The 21,415-nt window shown below is 40.2% G+C and overlaps 1 protein-coding gene across 2 annotated transcripts in view; it reads right to left on the minus strand.

Annotated features, from left to right (window-relative positions):
- Positions 1-21,415, minus strand: part of WSCD2 (WSC domain containing 2) — a 465,279-nt gene that overhangs the window by 10,442 nt on the left and 433,422 nt on the right. The gene's annotated exons all lie outside the window — the stretch shown is intronic.

A 21,415-nucleotide genomic window follows, 5' to 3' on the forward strand; every position in this document is an offset into this window, starting at 1 on the left:
CATATGTATAGCACTGATTACTGTATTAATGTCACTGGTAACCCCAAAAGTGTCAAAAATGTCAGTCAAGGGTCCGATCTGTCCACCCCAATGTAGCAGTCCCGCAAAAAAAAATTGCAGATCGCCGCCATTACGCGTTAAAAAAAAACAACAAAAATTACAAAAATCTTTCCCTTTGTTAGTAAATGCAATAACTTTTGAACAAACCAATCAAAATACGCTTTTTGCGATTTTTTTTTACCAAACATATGGTAAAAAAAAAAAATTGGCCTAAAATGTTAAAAAATTTTGATTTTTAAATTTTTTTTGGGAATTTCATATAAAAAAATTTGAAAAATATTGTTATTTTTGCAAAATTGAAGCTCTTTTTTTGTTTATAGCGCATGATCAAAAAATCGCACAGGTGATCAAATACCACCAAAAGAAAGCTCTGTTTATGGGAAAAAAAGGACGCCAAATTCGTTTAGGTACAGTGTCACACGACTGTGCAATTGTCTGTTAAAGTCACGCAGTGCCGAATCGCAAAATAGGTCCTGGTCAGGAAGGGGGTAAAATCTTCCGGGGCTTAAGTGGTTAAATTGAATATTCAAAAAAAGAAAAATAATTGTTTGTATTGTTATTCCAATGTGATAAAATGAAAGTGTGTGCTGTTAGACTATGACTTCTATTATTTATTTTAAGCTTAACCACCTTCACCCCGGAGGATTTGGCTGCCCAATGAGCAGGCCCCATTTTGCGATTCGGCACTGCGTGACTTTAATGGACAATTGCGCAGTCGTGCGACGCTGTACCCAAACAAAATTGATGTCCTTTTTTTCCACAAACAGAGCTGTCTTTTGGTGGTATTTGATCACCTGTTATTTTTTTTTTTTTTTTGCACTATAAACAAAAAAAAGAGCGACAATTTAAAAAATGTATATATATTTTTCACATTTTTTAAATTGAATTCTCCAAAAAAAATGTAGAAATCTAAATTTTAGGCCAATTTGTTTGTTGCTACATATTTTTGGTAAAAAAAAAAAATCGCAATAAGCGTATTTTGATTGATTTGCGCAAAAGTTACTGCGTTTACTAACTACGGGAAAGATTAATGTAATTTTTATTTTTTTTACTAGGAATGGTGGCGAGCTGCAATATTTAGTAGCACTGCAACATTGCGGCGGACAAATCGGACCCCTGACATTTTACACACTTTTGGGGGTACCAGTGACATTACTACAGTAATTAGTGCTAAAAATATGCACTGTTACTTTAAAAATGACACTGGCAGGGAAGGGGTTAACTGTACTGGTGATCAAGGGGTTAAATGTGTCCCTAGGGGCGTGATTCTGTCAGGGGGCGTGGCTAGTGACAGGATCGCATAGCCTCTGTGATCACTTCAGGGAGAATGACAGACGGCTGTGTATACATCAGCCGTCTGTCTTTTTCCCTCTGCTGCGGGAGTTCCCGAGTGGCCGGCGGCCATCGGAGCTGCCGGTCACACGCGCTACCTCCCCAGGGAACGAGCGGGGACAGTCTCCTGAGCGAGCGACGTAGGGCTACGTCGCTTTGCCCAGCCGCGGCAAAGTGCCGCAGTAAATGTACGGTGGGCGGGGTTAAAGTGGTTAAAAGCAGAACTGTAGCCAGACAAAAAAAATAAATATCTGCCAAAACTCTTCAGACTATGATAAAGTAGAAGGAAAGGCCAAAAAAACTGTTTTAAAACGTGTCCTCCCCATTTCTCCCATGTTTTCTGCATACAATTTGTGAAGCCCCCTGTTTGATTGTTACCTACAGGTAAGCCTATAATAAGGCTTACCTGTATGTACAGTAAATATCTTGTAAACCTACATGGTTTAGAAGAGATTTACTTTAGTAGCAGCAGGTGACATCACTGAGCTCTGAGTTATCCAGCAGGGGCCCAACTTTTTTTTTTTTTTTGCGGTTTACTACTGTTTTAAAACTTAATACAAATAACTTTTTAAATCTGTTTCCAAGCAGCCAATTGACCTCAAAGCTTTGGTTAGTGTGTCTGTCTTTGCTGAATCCTTTACAGCAGAAACCTCATCTCACCAGCATCCATTGCTTTACGGCATGTTGAACAGGAAGAGTTAATGACCATCAGCCAAGCAGACTGATACACCTGATAGAGCTTCACAGTGATGTAAATACTTGGAAGAAGATTAGACATTTACATTAGGATTTCTTACAAACTGTATGCAGCACGTTTAAGAGCAGTGGGCAGGCAATGTTTAAAACATGGGTTATTTTAGCCTTTCCTTCTACTTTAAAGTAAAGCAAATGCACTGACCCAGATTTTCATCTTGTATGAGATAATGAGTAGTCGCTTTGTAACACCCCCGCACTCTGATGTCCTGGCGCCATGTTTGAGGTACTTCTTGCCCTTCTTCCTGGAAGCCTCATGTGCCCACAGCAGCTTCCATGGCAACTGTAATGCTGATATTACATCAAAGTTGAAGAGCATTCCACAGATCATAAAGCTCTGCAAATGTATCTGCCTATTTTCAAACATACTGACGGTTCCGCTCTACCTATCACATGACTTGCTTTATTCCCTCTTTACTCTTTTTTTTCCCCCTAATGAGCAAATAGTCACATGATTGGGAAAGAAAGATATTGCAACAGCTTGGAAAGGAGATGGCAGGCAACTTCACATTTTGGCATCCCTACTATTTCGAGAAGGATGCATAACTGTGCATGCTCTGTAAACTTGACTGAATGAGAAACAAGCAGGCTGACAAAGATAGAAAACTTCACAGATAGGTAGAGAAAGCTAGATTGGCACATAGTAAGTCAAAAGTTTCTATGGTGCAAAGTTGTATGGAAGACTAAAGTTCTGCTTTAAAGTAAGCCTAATGGTTGAGAGTAAGGGTTTTGGTTAAGTTGATTTTTAAGTTTAGTGCTAGAGGGAGGTTAAAGAGGAACTCTGCCCTAAAAAAAAGTACATTTCAAAACCCCGAAAGGTGTCCCTGTATTAAAAATAAAGAACATACTTACTAGCTCATGGAGTCCAGCATTGTCTGTCTTGCAGCCAAAGTTCTTCATTGTCTTGTACATGTGCACAGGGGAGGTCCCCTGCCATAGTGTGTCTATGCATGCAGGAGATCCCCTTCACCCCTCTCCCAGGTCCCATGGACTGTCAGAGACATATGGCAGTCTGCGCATGGCATGTATGAGATGTCATGACGAGAAAGTGAAATACTGCCTCCGGGGTTGTGGTGGAGACATCCCAGGAGGCAATGGGTGGCTTCACCTACATCATCCTTGCCTAGGCAAGGATTCAGAAAATAGAATTCTGCAAAAGTTAAAAAAAATACCTTTTTTTTTTCTTAATTCCAATTGTCTAAGAGGGAGGGTGCAGGCGGCAGATGAGAAGTGCTATTCACAGGTGAAGGTCTGCTTTAAAGCGGAGTTCCGGGCACAAAAACTATTTTTTTTTTTGTGCCCCTCCGCTAGGTAGAGCTCACCTGAAAAGGAATTGGATAGTTATTTTTATTTTTTTTGTTTACTCACCTTTTTATTGAAGATCGTAAATACTCACCTATGACTGCTTCCTCCTCCAGCGCCAAGGCTCACCCCGTCACTTCCTGCCTCGCGATGATTCCTGGGAGCTAAACGTCATAGCTCCCAGGAATCAATGCGACGGCACCGGCCCCGCTCGTCATTTCCGGGCGACGCCGCATTCCCCTGCTAAACAGCTTCTGGGCATGCCCAGAAGCTGTTTAGGAATGCGGCGCCGCACCGGACGTGACGAGAGGGGCCGGTGCAGTGCATTCTGGGACACGAAGACGCGGAAGAAGACAGAGAAGAGGACCGCGCCGGCTTCAGCTGCCCACAACAGAGATGGAACCCCCTGGAAGAAATTTTCTAAGTATTTCTTCTAAAAGGTAAGTGCGAACCGGGACAGATCAGAGGCTAGCCATTGTGGAATGTGCTAGCCCTGACTGTCCCGGGGGTATGTTCAGCAAAAAATCATTTCTGTGCCCGGAACTCCGCTTTAAGTACAAAGTTACATTTTTGTTGTATAAACATATGGAATACAATCTAGGAGACCCTTTAGCTTATTTTTTTTCCCTAAAAGCAAAACTGAAGAGCAATTGGCTATTTCAAAAACAAGAACTAAGTCACCTTGCTGAAATAAAACAATGTCTCTTGGATGATAAAGGTTTTTTTTTTGGTCATTTTTTTTTTACATTTTGTCACTTAAAGAGTTAAAACTTTTGAACACACGTTCTCAATACATTTTAATGCAATGGGAGATAAAAAGGAGCTCATTTGTATCCTGTTTGACAAACGTGTTGAAAGGCAATGGTTCTGTACAAATCTTTTTGGCTTTCAGCTGCTATTAATCTCTGCCTGTTCCATGCCATGCAGGTATTCATCAATCAATATTGTGGGTGTCCTCTGCTTTCCATAGCTCTCATATACATAATCCCTTTGCTTTCTTTAGCAGCTTGTTAAAAGAATCAATTTCCCTCAAGGGCACATATGGTGCTGCCGTTTCAACATCACAAACCATTTTCGCTGTTGACACATTGCAGCCTGTAAATGTTTTTCTCTTAGATGCAGCCTTAAATTGGTAACATCGTTTTTAAGAATACCTACAAGTTTTAAAATGGTTTCCTATAATGAGACTTAGTTATGACTGTGCATTTGAATTGGTTATTACCTATTCACAAACAATATTGCTTAGGTTGTGCCTTGTTCCCTGATTTTAAGTCATACATAAAAGTTGTAGGAATATTTTAATTTTTTAAACATTGTTGAGCCATGTAAAATTGGGAGTTCAAGGCAAGTTCATGCATATTTAATTACGTTGTAAATAGTAGTGCATCTTAATTGCTTGTGTACCAAATGACTCGCAATAGATATGAATTCCTTAGTGACTATATATACAGTATCTCACAAAAGTGAGTACACCCCCTCACATTTTTGTAAATATTTTATTATATCTTTTCATGTGACAACACTGAAGAAATGACACTTTGCTACAATGTAAAGTAGTGAGTGTACAGCCTGTATAACAATGTAAATTTGCTGTCCCCTCAAAATAACTCAACAACCAACCATCAATGTCTGAACCGCTGGCAACAAAAGTGAGTACACCCCCTAAGTGAAAAAGTCCAAACTGGGCCCAATTAGCCATTTTCCCTCCCCGATGTCATGTGATTAGTGTTAAAAGGTCTCAGGTGTGAATGTAGAGCAGGTGTGTTCAATTTGGTGTTATCGCTCTTACTCTCTCATACTGGTCACTGGGAGTTCAACATGGCACCTCATGGCAAAGAACTCTCTGGGGATCTGAATAAAAGAATTGTTGCTCTACATAAAGAGGGCCTAGGCTATGAAAAGATTGCCAAGACCCTGAAACTGAGCTGCAGCACGGTGTGCAAGACCATACAGCGGTTTACCAGGACAGGTTCCACTCAGAACAGGCCTCGCCATGGTCGACCAAAGAAGTTGAGTGCACATGCTCAGCATCATATCCAGAGGTTGTCTTTGGAAAATAGACGTATGAGTGGTGACAGCATTGCTGCAGAGGTTGAAGGGGTGGGGGGTCAGCCTGTCAGTGCTTAGACCATATGCCGCACACTGCCTCAAATTGATCTGAATGGCTGTTGTCCCAGAAGGAAGCGTCTTCTAAAGATGATGCACAAGAAAGCCTGCAAATGGGTTGCTGAATACAAGCAGGCTAAGGACATGAATTACTGGAACCATGTCCTGTGGTCTGATGAGACTAAGAGAAACTTTTTTGGTTCAGATGGTGTCAAGCATGTGTGGCGGCAACCAGGTGAGGAGTACAAAGACAAGTGTGTCTTGACTACAGTCAAGCATGGTGGTGGGAGTGTCATGGTCTGGGGCTGCATCAGTGCTGCTGGCACTGGGGAGCTACAGTTCATTAAGGGAACCTTGAATGCCAACATGTACTGTGACAAACTGAAGCAGAGCATGATCCCCTCCCTTCAGACTGGGCTGTAGGGCAATAATCCAACATAATAACAATCCTAAACACACCTCCAAGATGACCACTGCCTTGCTAAAGAAGTTGAGGGTAAAGGTGATGGACTGGCCAAGCATGTCTCCAGACCGAAACCCTATTGTGCATCTGTGGGGAATCCTCAAACGGAAGGTGGAGGAGCGCAAGGTATCTACCATCCACCAGCTCGGTGATGTCGTCAGGGAGGAGTGAAAGAGGACTCCAGTGGCAACCTGTGAAGCTCTGGTTAACTCCATTCCCCAGAGGGTTAAGGCAGTGCTGGAAAATAATGGTGGCCACACAATATATTGACACTTTGGGCCCAATGTGGACCATTCCACTTAGGAGTGTACTCACTTTTGTTGCCAGTGGTTTAGACATTAATGGCTGTTTGTTGAATTATTTTGAGGGGTCAGCAAATTTACACTGTTATACAAGCTGTACACTAACTATTTTACATTGTAGCAAACTGTCATTTCTTCAGTTTTGTCACATGAAAATAAAATATTTAAAGAAATGTAGGGGGGTATACTCACTTTTGTGAGATTCTGTGTAATATATATATATATATATATATATATATATATATATATATATATATATATATATAGAAGATACGGAACTAGAGGAGTAACACAAAAACAGCATTTAAAGCATTGCTGAACCTGATAATAATAATAATATATTGCATATTATCAGTTCTTAGATGTGGTGGCTACATTTTTTTTCTTTTATTCAACCTTCGATTACCTTATTTTCGGGTGTTGATTTTGCCAATAAAACACTTCCTGTCCTTGGATGACAATACTCATCCTTTTGTTTCAGGACAAAAGAAATAGAAATCATGCCCACCTCTTATAATCCTTAACATAGAGGAGCATGGTTCTCTAGTGCTCAGAGCTGACCAAGAACTTTGTAACTGATAATAGTCAATTCATGCAGCGCACACAGGAAGTTATCAGCTTGAAAACTTTCTGACAAGCTCAAAAGGTTTTTTTAAAGTGATATTAAAGGTTCAGTTATTTTTTAATAACAAACATGGTATACTTACCTGCTCTGTGCAATGGTTTTGCACAGAACGGCCCTGATCCTTCTCTTCTCTGTCCCCTCACTTGCACTCCAGGCCCTTCCCTCCTGCCGAGTGCCCCCAGAGCAAGCAGCTTGCTATGGGGGCTTCCGAGCTGCTGCTCCATGTGTCCATGCACACAAAGAGCATTATTTTCCTGAAAGCTTTTTTTTTTTTAATCCATTGGTGTAGATCACTGTATCAATGAATGAAATAGTTTTCTCATTTATAAGCCCAGCAAGGGCATTATGTGAACAAATTCTATGGCCGAAAAAAAAAAAAAAAAAAAAAAGCTAGCAGTTATAATGTGTTCTACTGTTATAATGTGTCAACAGGTTTTCAGTTCAGGTTATTCATGTTCTGCAACACAACAGACATTTCAAAATATGTTTCCAAGTGATCCTTCACAACTCTCAATCACCTAAGCAACTCATCTTGGCTACAGCCTAGCACTGCAAAAAAACAACAATTCCAGTTACATCTGTGGACAGCAGAACAACTATTTCCCTGTAGCAGCCATCTCAAAATGATTCTCTGCCAAGGCTAGGAACACATCCTATATGACAGATAGTCTCGTCGACAGCAAAAGCACATTTTATTTATCTAATGCAGGATGAAAGTCAAGACCAAAAGCATGCAGCAAATATATTAGTGTTGGTTGGCAAGGCTAATGTCTGATGTGCGGTTTAATAAATCTTTACTCAAAAAGTTCACTCTGCTATTGATAAAATGCAGTTTAGACAGCCCAAAACTTTTAAAGCAGATATCCATGTGGAGTTAAACTCAATTGCTCTACACTTAGTAAAACATAAAAGACAGATGTAGCTGTAATATTCACCTTAAAGCCAAGGTTAGCCCCTGCAAATGTCTGCTCAGCCAGCATCATTCAACCCACTTCCTGTGAGCCAAGACTGCCATGGACACACTCCCTGGGGATGTCTAATCATCTTGGCTTTTGCTAACAGTACAGTTATGTCATAACATTAGTGGTAATCTCTGCTTTCAGAACTGCAGAATACCCTGGGATGTCTCATGATTTTTTTTTTCTTATAGTGTCCATGTATTTATGTACATTTGACATTTTCGGAGTGAATAAGTTTGAGTAAAAGGGGTACTAACACCTGTACTCATTCCCTTGGGGGAGGGTTTTCTAAAGCTTTGAGATTCCTACAAGTCCCCCCTACAAACATCCAAATTCTCTGCATGTGGGGAAAAAGTAATCGTCTCTCAACAATGGAACAAGGTGCCTTGCGATGGGAGGGGGGATTGTGACTCCCCTTGCAAGGTACCCCTCCCAATAGTGACAGGCATGTGGGCTGGTATGGTACTGGAAGAGGCCAACTTCCTGCCCTCCAGTTGCTGGCCACCAAGGCTGCATGTCTGGACAAGGGTCTTGTTGGAATTTAGGGGGAACCCCACATCATATTTTCCCATATTTAACTGCCATTTAAAAAAAAAAAAAAAAAAAAAAAAACGATTGTACTGTTTTGTTCTTTCATGTGCAGTTTTAAGATATTTCTCATGCATGTTCTTTAAAGAATGTGTGTATTTTTAATGTTGCCCGCATGAACAAACCCTCTCCCTGCTAAACTGCATTTTTGTAATTTTGCAGTTACATGTCCCCCATGGCAAAGCCCATCTCCATCTCTTTTACAATACATTGCCTATTAGCCTTGAAAAAGACCAGAAAAATAGCTAGTTTTGGCTCCTAAAGACTTACTTGGGGTATGCAGCAAAGTTTGGCGACTTGCTGCTGGGTTTGCTAAACCTTCCACTGACCGAACATGGTATGCTTTGCTCATCCCTAGACAAATGCATCTACAGTATGCAAAGATAAATGCATATAGGGGTTGATTTATTAAATAGAAATAGGCTTCCACTTTGCAAGGAAATTTGCACTTTGTAAGGGATTTTTCCCAGAGGTTAGTGAATGAGGTTGAATCCCTATTTGAAAAGAATACCCAATCCCATGCAAGGTAATAAAAAAAAAAAAAAACAGCATTTTTGCTTGCACGTAAAATGCTTGAAGGAGCTTGCTTGAAATGCTAGTCCTGTTAAAGACAAAGATAATGCAAAAAGCTGGACTAGTTTGAATGAAGGTATTAGTAAAGAATACATGGTTTATAAATAGTTAGTCAGATTTAATGGTTGCTGAGGAGATCTACTGGAATTTTTGTTGCAAGTGGATAAGCGAGTAGCCTGGTTTTTTTAAACTGCCAGATCAAATGCTTATGTGCCGAGTGTTGTACTTTAGCAGTCTTACCTTTGTAAGACAAAAACAGCATTTAAAGCATTGCTGAACCTGATAATAATAATTATTGCATATTATCAGTTCTTAAAATTAATCTAAAAGCATTCCCTACATTAAAGTAAAAAATGTCTCAGTAGTCATATTGCCCCCCCCCCCCCCATCACCTCTGTATATATACTTATCTAAAGTCTTATCTTGCTTCAGTGCTGTGCCTCTCTGCAGTGGCACAGGTCTTTGTTTATCTCCCCACAGGACACAGTGGCACCAGCGGGAGCCATTGGGTCCTGCTACTGTCAATCAAATAGAGTGAAGAGAGGAAGGGGGGTGTCAGGGCTGAACCACGCTGGATGCAAACAGCCTGGCTCAGGAGCAATCCTGCAGGTATGCCCACATAGTAAGCGACTACGGGGACACACAGAAGAGGAGGAGCCAAGAGTGCTGGTGGGGGACCCCTGAAGTGGAGGCTTGGGACCACTCTGTACAATACCATTGCATGAGGCAGGTGTGTATAATATGTTTAATACTAATTCATAAAATGAGTCAAAAGATACTGTATGTATAAGACTTTATGGTTTCTCCATAGGCAGGTGTCCAATCCTTATAGAGCTTTTTCTTCAGTACATATTCTACTGTACGCAATGACAGATTTTAAAAGTGTCTCTACCACCATCCCATATCTTTTCCTTAGTGTATACTTTTTTGTTGAGTAGTAAACTGGTTTCCCCATTTTCTTTTCAGTCTTAAGGAAATCAGACTGTAGTTCGCATTTCACAAAGATTGGCTCAAGTTATTCTTTCTTACTAATTTACTCTCTATATCCTGTAAAGCACAGGAGAGCAACTACAACATTCTAACAAGATGATATTACTGTTCTTGGACACTTATTAGGCTTTTTTCCACTCAATCTAATGAATGCTAGCATGATTGTAGACATGAAGGTACACATAAACACGTTTGGTGGAGTTGTCCACCTAATAAACCGCTATGGAGCATAATTTGCAATGTGTATAAGGACTGCTATCTTATGAAATAAAGTAATGCCCCATAAATAGCATTACTACCCCTGATCCCTGGTACAGGGAAATCCGTGAAATCAGTGAACCTTTCTGCTCTAAGACTTTTTTTTTTTTTTTTTTTGCTGCCAGGCAGATCATACCTCTGCCCTAGAATGAGCTCATATGTATAGAATGTATGACGACACAAGACAATGATAATTCCAATTGCAATTCCAAAAGTACAGTATACAGATGGCATGGTGGGTCCTTATTGACAAACCTAAATTCAAACAAAATGTTTTCTACGTTTTATTATTTTTTATATGAGACCAGAAAAAATTTCAATGAGAACCTGGGACAAGGCTCTGTGTCCTACCCCCCCCCTTCCCCCCTCTCTAATTTGCCTTACCCTTACCCTCCTCCCCTTTTTTCTTTTCTCCATTTTCTTTTTCTATTCGCTTTGGTAAAACATAAAACCAATAGAAGTATAACAGTACAATATGTATTTACCTTTCATGTTGTTGATGACCTACTATCCATGCATGTCAAGTTTGATGATGAATTTCATAAGTATACTGCCATGATTTGTAACTGTATTTATGTTCTGCCTCTTTAATAAATACCGATTTGAATAGAGATATATGCAAGACTATTTACTTGGTGATAAAGATAGATTAAGCTCGTCAACTTTAAAAATGAGGCAGAAGAAAAGACCTAAGTACTTAAAATGACACTAAGTGAAAGCCTTCATAAGCCTTAATAAACTATACAAAATCACTACTTAAAAGCCCTGTAATCCAATTTTCACTAAAACATTTCTTACTGTGGTTTTCTGCCTCCTTGTAGTGTCCCCTGTGAGCTCTCCTTCTCCCTTTCACTTTTGTTTGTTTGGAATGAGCACACATATTCCATTTGTCCCTAGTCGATCTCAGAGTAAAACAAGAGAGGGTGGCCATGTTCCTACATACAGTGGAACCATGAAGGATAAACATAGCCACCCTCTAACCACCCTCTAAGTCTGATCACAGCAGCAGCAAAAAAATAAAAAATTTGGAGGAGGTTGAGAGCAATAGAAGGTACTTTATTCATTCAAGAATATAAAAGCGGAAAATAATAGTTTATTTCTAAACCAGAGTTATAGTCACTTTATTATAGAATACAAAAAGTTTAACATGAGTGTGAATCTCAGTCGGTAAATTATATAATGTGTAATTGATGAAGCCTTCGGTATTAATATTTAGTAAGTGGTTTTACATTTTCTTTTTGCTTATACCCCGAGGCGAACTCACTTTACTGTTACACATCACCTACAATTCTGGCTGTGTATAATTTTGGGTGGACTGCACCCCACAAAAATGTAAATGGCAGTTACAATAAACCAGATTATGCTAGCATAAATATACATATACAGTATATGGTATATACAATTTATAGTGTGTATGTATATGGTGAGTATATATACAAACACACTCATACACACATGTCCTATAGCTCTTTGGATTTAATAAATGTGCTATTAGGTGTTTATTCAGCCAAAAAACCATGGTATTCTTTTTTGTCAGAAATTGAATTCATGAATTGGTAACCCTGTCCACTGCACAAAGCATACCCTTTACAACTCACATGAAGTGGCTAAATGCAACAGAGAATTACTTTCTAAAATATTGAAAACATAGAAATATCCTTTAAAGTACTTAATAAATTGGTTGGTGTTAAATATTCACATTTATCTGTTGAGTATTGAAAGTGTATAGCCATTGTCTAATCTCCATTCTGAAAATAAATTAACAGTGACTTTGCTACGAGGGACTGTAGTAATGAGGATGGAATTTTAAAGCACTTCTGATGGGGCCTTCAAACAAATGAGATTTTAGATCAGAGAAGTTCATAACTCAACAGTTTCACACAGCCGTTTCTGATGTGTGGGTAATTTTGGAAAGTTAATGGTAGACTGCGATACGATGGATTAATACAACAGTCCACAGTGTCTGGGTTATGCCCTTCTACGCTGCATTAAAAAAAGTCTGACTTTGTTTAACAGGGTAACAGTTAATTATACTCATGGCTTTCAGCTAATTGTTCCCTACAATAAAAATCAAGCAATAAGAATTACAATGGGATATAGATAATTAGTAATGATCTGGGGAAAGTACTACATCCACATAGCCCATTATGAACTGAGGATGCTTCTTAAACGTTCACTTATGATACTTAAAGGTGCAATGCCTAATTAATACTCTAAATCCATTGAAATCCCCAAAGAATCATTAAGCACGGTATCTGTTTCATTTAACGGAACTACTCACCTTGTATAATCATATCACATAAAGCTTTGCTTTGGAACCAGTCCAAGCAAATCGTTAAAATTAATGCCATGGAACAAAATACTGATTTTAAATAGCTTTTAGCAAAGACGTGTGAGTAGCAAAATTGTAACAGAGTCAGGTTGGTATTCATCATTATATGGGTGACTATATTACACAATAGTCTTATGAGGCTAGTGCAGGAAACTTTCTTGAATCTAGTATAACTGTACCAAATATTTCTCTAAAATAATAATAGCACCTTAGTACTGGAAGATGCCGGTAGGTGGCAGCATGAGGTCACTGACACCATCAGTGTCTTTTTTTTTTCTCCAGCACAGGAAGATATGGAAATAGCTAGTGAGAAACTTCAGGTCCTCTTTACATTTGAAAACTTTGCGTGATCAAGATATTGCCTTCGCTTTATGAATGCATAATCTATGTACCCTTCAAAAAACAATACCAAGCTACAAACACTATTGTCATGGATTTGCAGAGTCTGCATATACATGTCGTGCTTGACTATATTTCTGGTGTTTCTAGTTATTTGCAAGGGACTTCAGATATCCCCCCTCGTAAAAGAGCAAAACATGCAGGCTACCATTGTACATTGTGATAACATAGGAAGGATAGTGTGACGATGTCAATATAACATTGTGGTCAGAATGTATTGGGGCAAGCTGGACTGCATATTTGTGCACAAACCTGTAAATGACTGACAATAATGAGGATCCTATGAACCCCAAACTGAGGAAGGAGAATGGGGTGCCCTTCTAAACTCAGGGACCACTCATATCCCAAAAATGTGCAAATCTGCGAAAAAACAGACTGGACAGTAAGTTCCCTCATAAATTCCACTGAAACTAGAAAAGTGGTTTGTCTAAATCCTATTTAGATAGGGTCTGCAAAGCCTCAAAAGATTTCTAATTAAGCGTTGTCATTAAACTCTATTATGCTAATACCTATTTATGTTATAAACAGCACTTAGCGGAGGCTAGAAAAACCAAAGACTTTTATATATCACTTTATTGTAAATAACTTTGATCATACTGGGGCTTAGTAACCTATAGATGAGCTGTTCAGACTTAAAGCTGAACAATGGGAAAATTTAAAATTCTCCCTTGCACTTTTACTTATGTGATCCTCTGCTCCCACAGGCTCCCTCCACGCTTCTAGACTTCTGCCCACAGCCTCTCCTCCCCTATGCTCCAGCAATTTCAGGTCCTGTGAAGTCATTAAGTAGAATGCAGAGCCCATAGCACTACATTGGATATAAGGACGCCATGGAACAGTCCACTGCTGGAGCATACGGAAGTGGAGAAGAATGCCAGCTGCCAGGAACCTTTTCCTGATCCTCTAGAACCAAACAAGCATTTAAAGTTTCCCCAACATTTCCTATTTGTAATATGTCTGGTGTACCATGTACTTGTATTGATAACTATCCTGTTTGCTTTACAATAATTCCTTTGTGTGAAATACCTGGTGATCATGCCAGGCCCCTTGCTTTCCTATTTCAAACTGACATTGCCAGACATGAAAGCACACCCATCCATGTGTGGTCAGTTTGCTTCTTTGCATTCTACTTTGGGAGCACAGTCTGCCTGTACTTCAGGCGTCAGGCTTCTGCTGACATTCCCCCACTGCACAACTCTTCACTGGGAAGATTAGTGTACTGTATCTCTCTGCCTCCTGCTAACATGCATCCTGCCCAGTCACCACAGTAAACCCCAGTGCCACCAGCAGGTGATCCAAGTACTGACATTGATTCTTTGCCAGAAACAAAGACCAGGAAACTTTAAGTACCTTCTCACTTTTACGTCTGTTTATTTTGTTGTTGCTTATTGACTGTATTTTTTAATCTTTTTCTGTAAATATCTTGCACCACTTTAGCCTTTTCGATCAATTAAACATTTAAAAATCATGAAGCTGTTTCTCTAAATCCTCTAAACAGGAAACTGAAGAATCCTTGCCTCTTTCAAAAGGTCTACCATATTTAAAACTTTAAACCTTCCTGTCTGGGTGGCAGTGAATTTCAGATTTCCTAAAAAGTTTCCTTTTAAACCCATGGTGGCATCTATTGCTTGTGTGTAAAGGGTTAACTGCAGATTTAACCAACCCCTGTGGCAATCACTCCCGGTATGTTGGTACCTGTGCTAGCATCACATTCGTGTTAGAAATGTTATAAATATGACATTAAAAATAGTTTCAGTCAGTCGAGCCAATTTGGTTAAAATAATACTTTTTTCCCCAACTATTAAATATGCTACACAACTCTCCTGTAGCTCTCCTATTAAAATGTTCTGCACAGTAAACCCCCTTTGCTGTTCCCTTTTATGGAAGCAGGGCTGTCCCTGGATAAGGCTGGAGCAACTTCAACACCTGAAGACTATGAGAGGCTTGCTTTCCTGCACACTTGATTGTATTATACTGGTGGTCGGTTGAGGCGGTCGCTCTTTCTCTGATGCCTTTCTCTGCTCTGCAAGCCAAATTTGGTCTCCTCCAGCTGATGTATTTCTAATACTTGCAATTACGGCATGCAGTGTCAGATCAGCATTTTCCTCACGATTTTTGTCTTTCCCTTACCCCAGTGTTTTCTATGATGCAAAAAGCTACTTCCAACTAAGGAGTATATTTCTAATGGTTATTTACAGCTGCTTGGGACATACATGGACAAATACCCCTGTGGAGCTAGAGTGCAGTGGGATCTGGATGTGGGTGAATTGACAGGAGTTAAATGAGAAGAAGCTATAAAGGCAGTGCGTTACAGCTCCTTAAATGTGTCACAAAGACTCTCGCAGTTACAGTATCTCACGAAAGTGAGCACACCCCTCACATTTTTGTAACTATTTAATGATATCTTTTCATGTGACACTGAAGAAATTACACATTTGCTATAATGTAAAGTAGTGAGTGCACAGCTTGTATAACAGTGTAAATTTGCTTGTTTAAAGAAGGGAAGTGTCGCGCTCAAACATAAATATAAAGTGCCTGTGCAGATATTAGATCAACAATTCATAATTAGTACCAATCAAAATTCAAAACATCAATCAATCTGTGCCCAACATTATAAAGTGCAAACAGTCCATATGCAGCATCAACCAGTCCACATATCATTGGTGTCACACAATGTAGCAGAGACTTGATAGTTAGTGCAGATTAAGCCTTCACCTCCACACTTCACCCAGTGATCTAGTAAGGTACTCCTTACCGGAAATATATGACCCCTTGATTATAGGGGGTCACATAGACATTTTCTCCAACTCAATGCACGATCCTCAGCTCCTCTGTCACACAATAGGTTCCAGTAATAAGCCTTTAGAGCATATCTCGGATCAGGTGGCAAACATGGGTGGAATGAAAAGAGACTCATGGTGCAGTAAATCAAAACATGTCGCTTTATTTAAAAGGAAATGCACTTACTAGAATCTCCATAAAAGAATCGCCTTTCTCATCAAAGTATACAGTGGGGTTGAGAGCACTGCCGATCGTACAGCGCTCCTCTAACCCGGAAGTGGCTACGGTCTCACGTTTCCCTTCCCGACGTACGTTTCGTCAGTACGACCTGACATCATCAGGGGATCATGTGACCGTATGTTTACTTCTCCTTTTTATTGAGAGTAAACCACTCGGCATCCAATCAAAACCTCCTTAGTTCCTTACTCCACCCACATGACTCTGATCGGAATCATTACGGGGGCCTGACTAGAACAAAAAGGATAATAACATAATATTGCAGCATTATCGCCGCAGCTTCTCCCTTTTATTGGAGTATACGCTTATATTAAACCCAATGCAAAAAATTGCTTAGTTTTAAACTTGGACTGCAACTATGCTTACTGGGATTTTTTAATGGAATGCCTCGTGTTACAATAAATTTATTACTTAAAAATAACAGTATTAATACAAATGCATAAACCTAATTAGACTCATTAACCATTTGTGTACTGAATGTCTTAATATCATAAATAACACGTTCTATATTGCAGATTTGCATAAACTTTAAACATTTATTTAATATATTTAAAACCCATGATTGGGGATGGATTATAAATTAAAATTATTTTGGTTATAAAATTTAAAATTAAATTCCAGTTAAAATTAAAAAATTAAAAATTAGATATAAAGCAATTCAAATCTATCTCAATGTTCATACCTAAAGGTTGCAATGTGTTCATTTTATATATCCATTGGGTTTCATTAATGGATATTTTTTGGGTTATGTTTCCTCCTCTCCAATGATTTATTACTCTGTCTATACCACAAAACGTCATTTTTGAGGGATCCTTATTGTGGTACAGGCGAAAATGATTGGAGAGGCTATGTTTTGGGAATCCCTTCCTCACGTTTTTTACATGTTCGTTGATACGCACCGATAGTTGTCTAGTGGTCCTTCCAATATATTGGAGGCCACAAGGACAACTTATCAGGTATGTGACGTGGGTGGACCTACATGAAATGAATTTTTTGATGTTGAATTGCTGACCAGTAACATTCGATTGGAAGGTGGTAGTTTTCCTCGGATTTTTCTTAGTTTTCTTGCACGCATTGCACCTCCCACAGCGAAAAAAACCATTCTGGTCTAGAAATGTTAATTTGTTAGTGGGTGGGTCTGGTATATTTGGAGCAATGCTATGTCTGAGATTAGGAGCTTTTCGATATATAAAAATCGGCTTTTCCGGCAATATTTTGTTCAAGGTTTTATCTTTTTTCAAAATTGGCCAATTTTTTCTCATAATGGCTTCCACTTTTTTATAATCTCTGTTGAAATTGGTTAGGAATGCTGTTTCTCCATTACTATTCTTATTCTTCTTTTTTGTTTTGAGCAGATCTTTCCTAGGCATTTGTCGCAGTTCTCTTGTTTTCAATACTTCTTCCAATTTGTACCCTTTCTCAACAAATCTAGATGTTAACAGATTTGATTGAGTCAAATAGTCCTCCTCTTTCTTACAATTGCGTCTTATGCGCATGTATTGTCCCTTCGGTATAGCTCCCAGCCACTTGGGATGATGGCAACTTCTTGTGGGAATATAACTATTCCTATCCGTGTCCTTGAAGAAACTCTTGGTACAGATCTGATTACCCTCTTTTAACAGAGTCAGATCAAGGAAATTCACGGATTCAGTATCCCAAGTGGCTGTGAACACCAGCCCATATTGATTGTCATTGATTTCTGCCAGGAATTTTTTAAGGTCCTCCTCAGAACCACTCCATAAGACTAGCAGATCATCAATGAACCTTTTGTATAAGGTTAGAGATGGGTTAGGGTTCTTGAAAATTACCTCCTTTTCCCATTGGCCCAAAAGGATGTTAGCAGCACTTGGTGCATATTTGGCACCCATTGCCACACCCTTGATTTGGTTGTAGTGGCTACCATCGTGCCAAAAATAATTATTGCCCATTGCCAGGCCAAGGGCATCACATATAAACTTTTTTTGTATTGGTGGAAGATTGGTTTTTGAGTTCAGAGCAGCGATGGTAGTGTCTATCACATCTGATTGCTTTAAACTCGTGTACAACGATTCCACGTCTATGGTCACTAAAATGGTGTTCGGTTGTACTTCTTCGTGTAAATTTGCTGTCCCCTCAAAATAACTCAACACAGCCATTAATGTTTAAACTGCTGGCAACAAAAGTGAGTATACCCCCTATGTGAAAATGTCCAAATTGGGCCCAATTAGCCACCCCCCCTGTCATGTGACTGGTTAGTGTTACAAGGTCTCAGGTGTGAATTTGGAGCAGGTGTGTTAAATTTGGTGTTATCGCTCTCTCTCTCCCATACTTGTCACTGGAAGTTCAACATGGCACCTCATGGCAAAGAACTCTGATGATCTGAAAAAAATGCTGCTTTACATAAAGGATGGCCTAGGCTATGAGAAGATTACCAAGACCCTGAAACTGAGCTGCAGCACGGTGGACAAGACCGCACTCTAAGCAGTATATATACTGCTTAGAGTGCATTCAAATATTTTCAAACTACATAAAATGGTGCTACTGGCGGACCCTCTTTGTCCTAAGTGTCAGGGGGATCATGGGGATCTGCTTCATATGCTATGGCACTGCCCTAAGCTCCATAGATACTGGGACACTGTCCTTCATACAATCAATCAGGCTTTCCAATTGAATTTATCGTTTGATCCCTTATCTTGTATCTTGGTATTTTGGCTCCAGTGATTTCAGGCTCGTAAAGTACTTTTGATGTATTGGAAAAGTTCCTCGCCCCCCCCCTCCCCACAGAATTGGATTACCAACACGAGAACCACCCTTCATTATGAAAAAATTATATACCAACATAAGGGCTGTCCCACCAAATTTGACAGGGTATTTTGCTGTATACTGTGACACAGATGTTCTGGAACCCCCATTCTGAGCTAGTTTTTAAACTTTGTCTTTGATTTTGTCACTTTTGTTGATCTGAATAGAAAACAATGCATAATAAGTTGTAAGTTTGTCAGAAACAGTGCTACTTCCATAGTTCTTTACTGCAGCTTGTTCGATGCCAAGGTGCTGGTAACACAGTTTTTGTCAGAAGTGCTTGGGTGGGTGACATTTGAGCAGGGATAAACACGGACCAAGGCTGTAGCTGACATTTTCCAAACTACAGACCTTAGTGAAGGACACCAAGGTACATTTCAAATTAAAACCATCAAAAAACTGACTTCACTCTGGTCCAGTTCTACAAGTACAAATATGTTTAAAATACCATTTATATAATGACTGCTTGTGGTAAATGTTTAAAATATTTTAGATCCCCCTTTAGAGCAGGCCAGGGTCCCCATAGATTCCCCTTTAGAGCAGACCGGGGTGCCCATAGATCCAGCTTTAGAGAAGGGTCCTCATAGATCCCTCTTTAGAGCAGGGTCCCCATAGATCCCTCTTCAGAGCAGGGTCCCCATAGATCCCCCTTTAGAGCAGGGTCCCCATAGATCCCCCTTTAGAGCAGGGTCCCCATAGATCCCCTTTAGAGCAGGGTCCCCATAGATCCCCCTTTAGAGCAGGGTCCCCATAGATCCCCATTGACAACATTCCAGGGTCCCTACAGATCCCTCTTTAGAGCAGGGTCCCCATAGATCCCCCTTTAGAGTAGGGTCCCCATAGATAGCTCTTTAGAGAAGGGTCCACATAAATCCCCCCTAACAGCAGGTCCAACCATATATCCTCCTTTAGAGCAGGCCAGGGTCCCCATAGATCCCCCTTTAGAGAAAGGTCCCCATAGATCCATCTTACAGCATGGTTCCCATAGAGCCCCCTTTACAGCAGGGTCCCCCATAGAACCCCTTTTAGAGCAGGGTCCCCATAGATCCCCTTTTGAGCAGGTCCATCCATAGATCCCCCTTTTGAGCAGGCCAGGGTCCCCCATAAATCTCCATTATGATTTGAATTCTAGAGCTTATGAATATTTACACAGACGAGTCGATTTACGTCACAACAAGGATGCCGAGGCCCGGGCACACACATGGAGACCGGTGGGCATGGGCAGGTTAGAGGAAGAATTTACTTCCGTTCTTCTCCTGTGTTTGAAGTTCAGGGCCTCTGGGCGGGACAATGGGCAAACAGTGAGCAGTGCCAGTGCACCTGATTGGTTAGGACGCCGGCAGGCAGTGGCGGGGGAGGTGAAAGTAAATGCAGCCTGCAGCTGCGCTGCCGCAGACCCTGCAAGGACCACTACAGAAGTTTGATTTACTTTTGACCAAGATTTCCACATTATAATTTTCCTATGTTTCCTTTAAGGCATCAAACAAATATCATTCAGGTAACGGATGCTTTCAACTAAAAGCTTGCTTGGCTCATCAATATGGCTAGAACCATCTGATATCAATACATAAATGTAGAACTCAATTAAATGCAACAGTAAACTATACAAAGTATGGACCGATCTTCAAATCGGTTTTTGTGGTAATAGACGTCATTATCATCATAAAACATCTCTGTGTACTAGGAAAGCACACAGCTAGAGAGATGCATTGATAAGTAATACTATGGAAAACTGGAGCGAGATGTTAGAGAAATATTCTGAACAGGAAAAGCAATTTTCTCAAAGCAGACATACAGTTTTTTCTTTTGTTGGAGGATGTGACAATACAGCAAAATATATTTTACTAGTGATATGTGCTCCCCCATCCTTGCTATGAAATCCTTTTTATTTAAGGTTATCAGCACTCCTAAAATACTATAGAGATTTACTAAAACCAGAGAGTGCAAAATCTGGTGCACCTCTGCTTGGAAGCCAATCAGCTTAAGGCCCCTTTCACACATGGAGTCCGTAAGGTGGACTCTGTTTTTCTCAGCGGGGGATCGATCCGCAGATCCCCCGCTGAGCAGGTGGATGGCAGCTGTGTCTCCGCGCTGTGTGCGGAGACAACCCTGTCAGGTCTCCATGCATCTCTATGGAGGAATCGGATGGGAACGGACCGTCTGTCCGTTCTCATCTGATCCGTCAAGACGGATGGAAAATAGGGTTGCCATCCGTCCGGTTTTGACGGATGGGATATCAGTGGACATGTCTCCGCTGGCATCCAATGCCCCATAGAGATGCATTGGGCGGCCGTTTAGATCCGCCAAAAAAAACCTGACAGGCAGATCTGAACGGACTCCCTGTGTGAAAGGGGCCTTAAGGTTTTCAAGCTTAATTGCACAAGCTGAATTTAGAAGCGGATTGGCTACCATGTACAGCTGCATCAGATTTAGTGAATTTCCCCCTATGTTTCATTTTGATTTGTTGGGGATTAATTTTAAGGACAAATATTAAGAGTGTATGTAGTGGTCTATTGTTTCCTTTATTCCCACCCTAGTTAAGTACACTTAGGTCTGTCATCTATTGCCCTGACG

The sequence above is a fragment of the Pelophylax lessonae genome (genome assembly GCF_965119305.1).
Source record: "Pelophylax lessonae genome assembly, chromosome: 1".
NCBI lineage: Eukaryota > Metazoa > Chordata > Amphibia > Anura > Ranidae > Pelophylax > Pelophylax lessonae.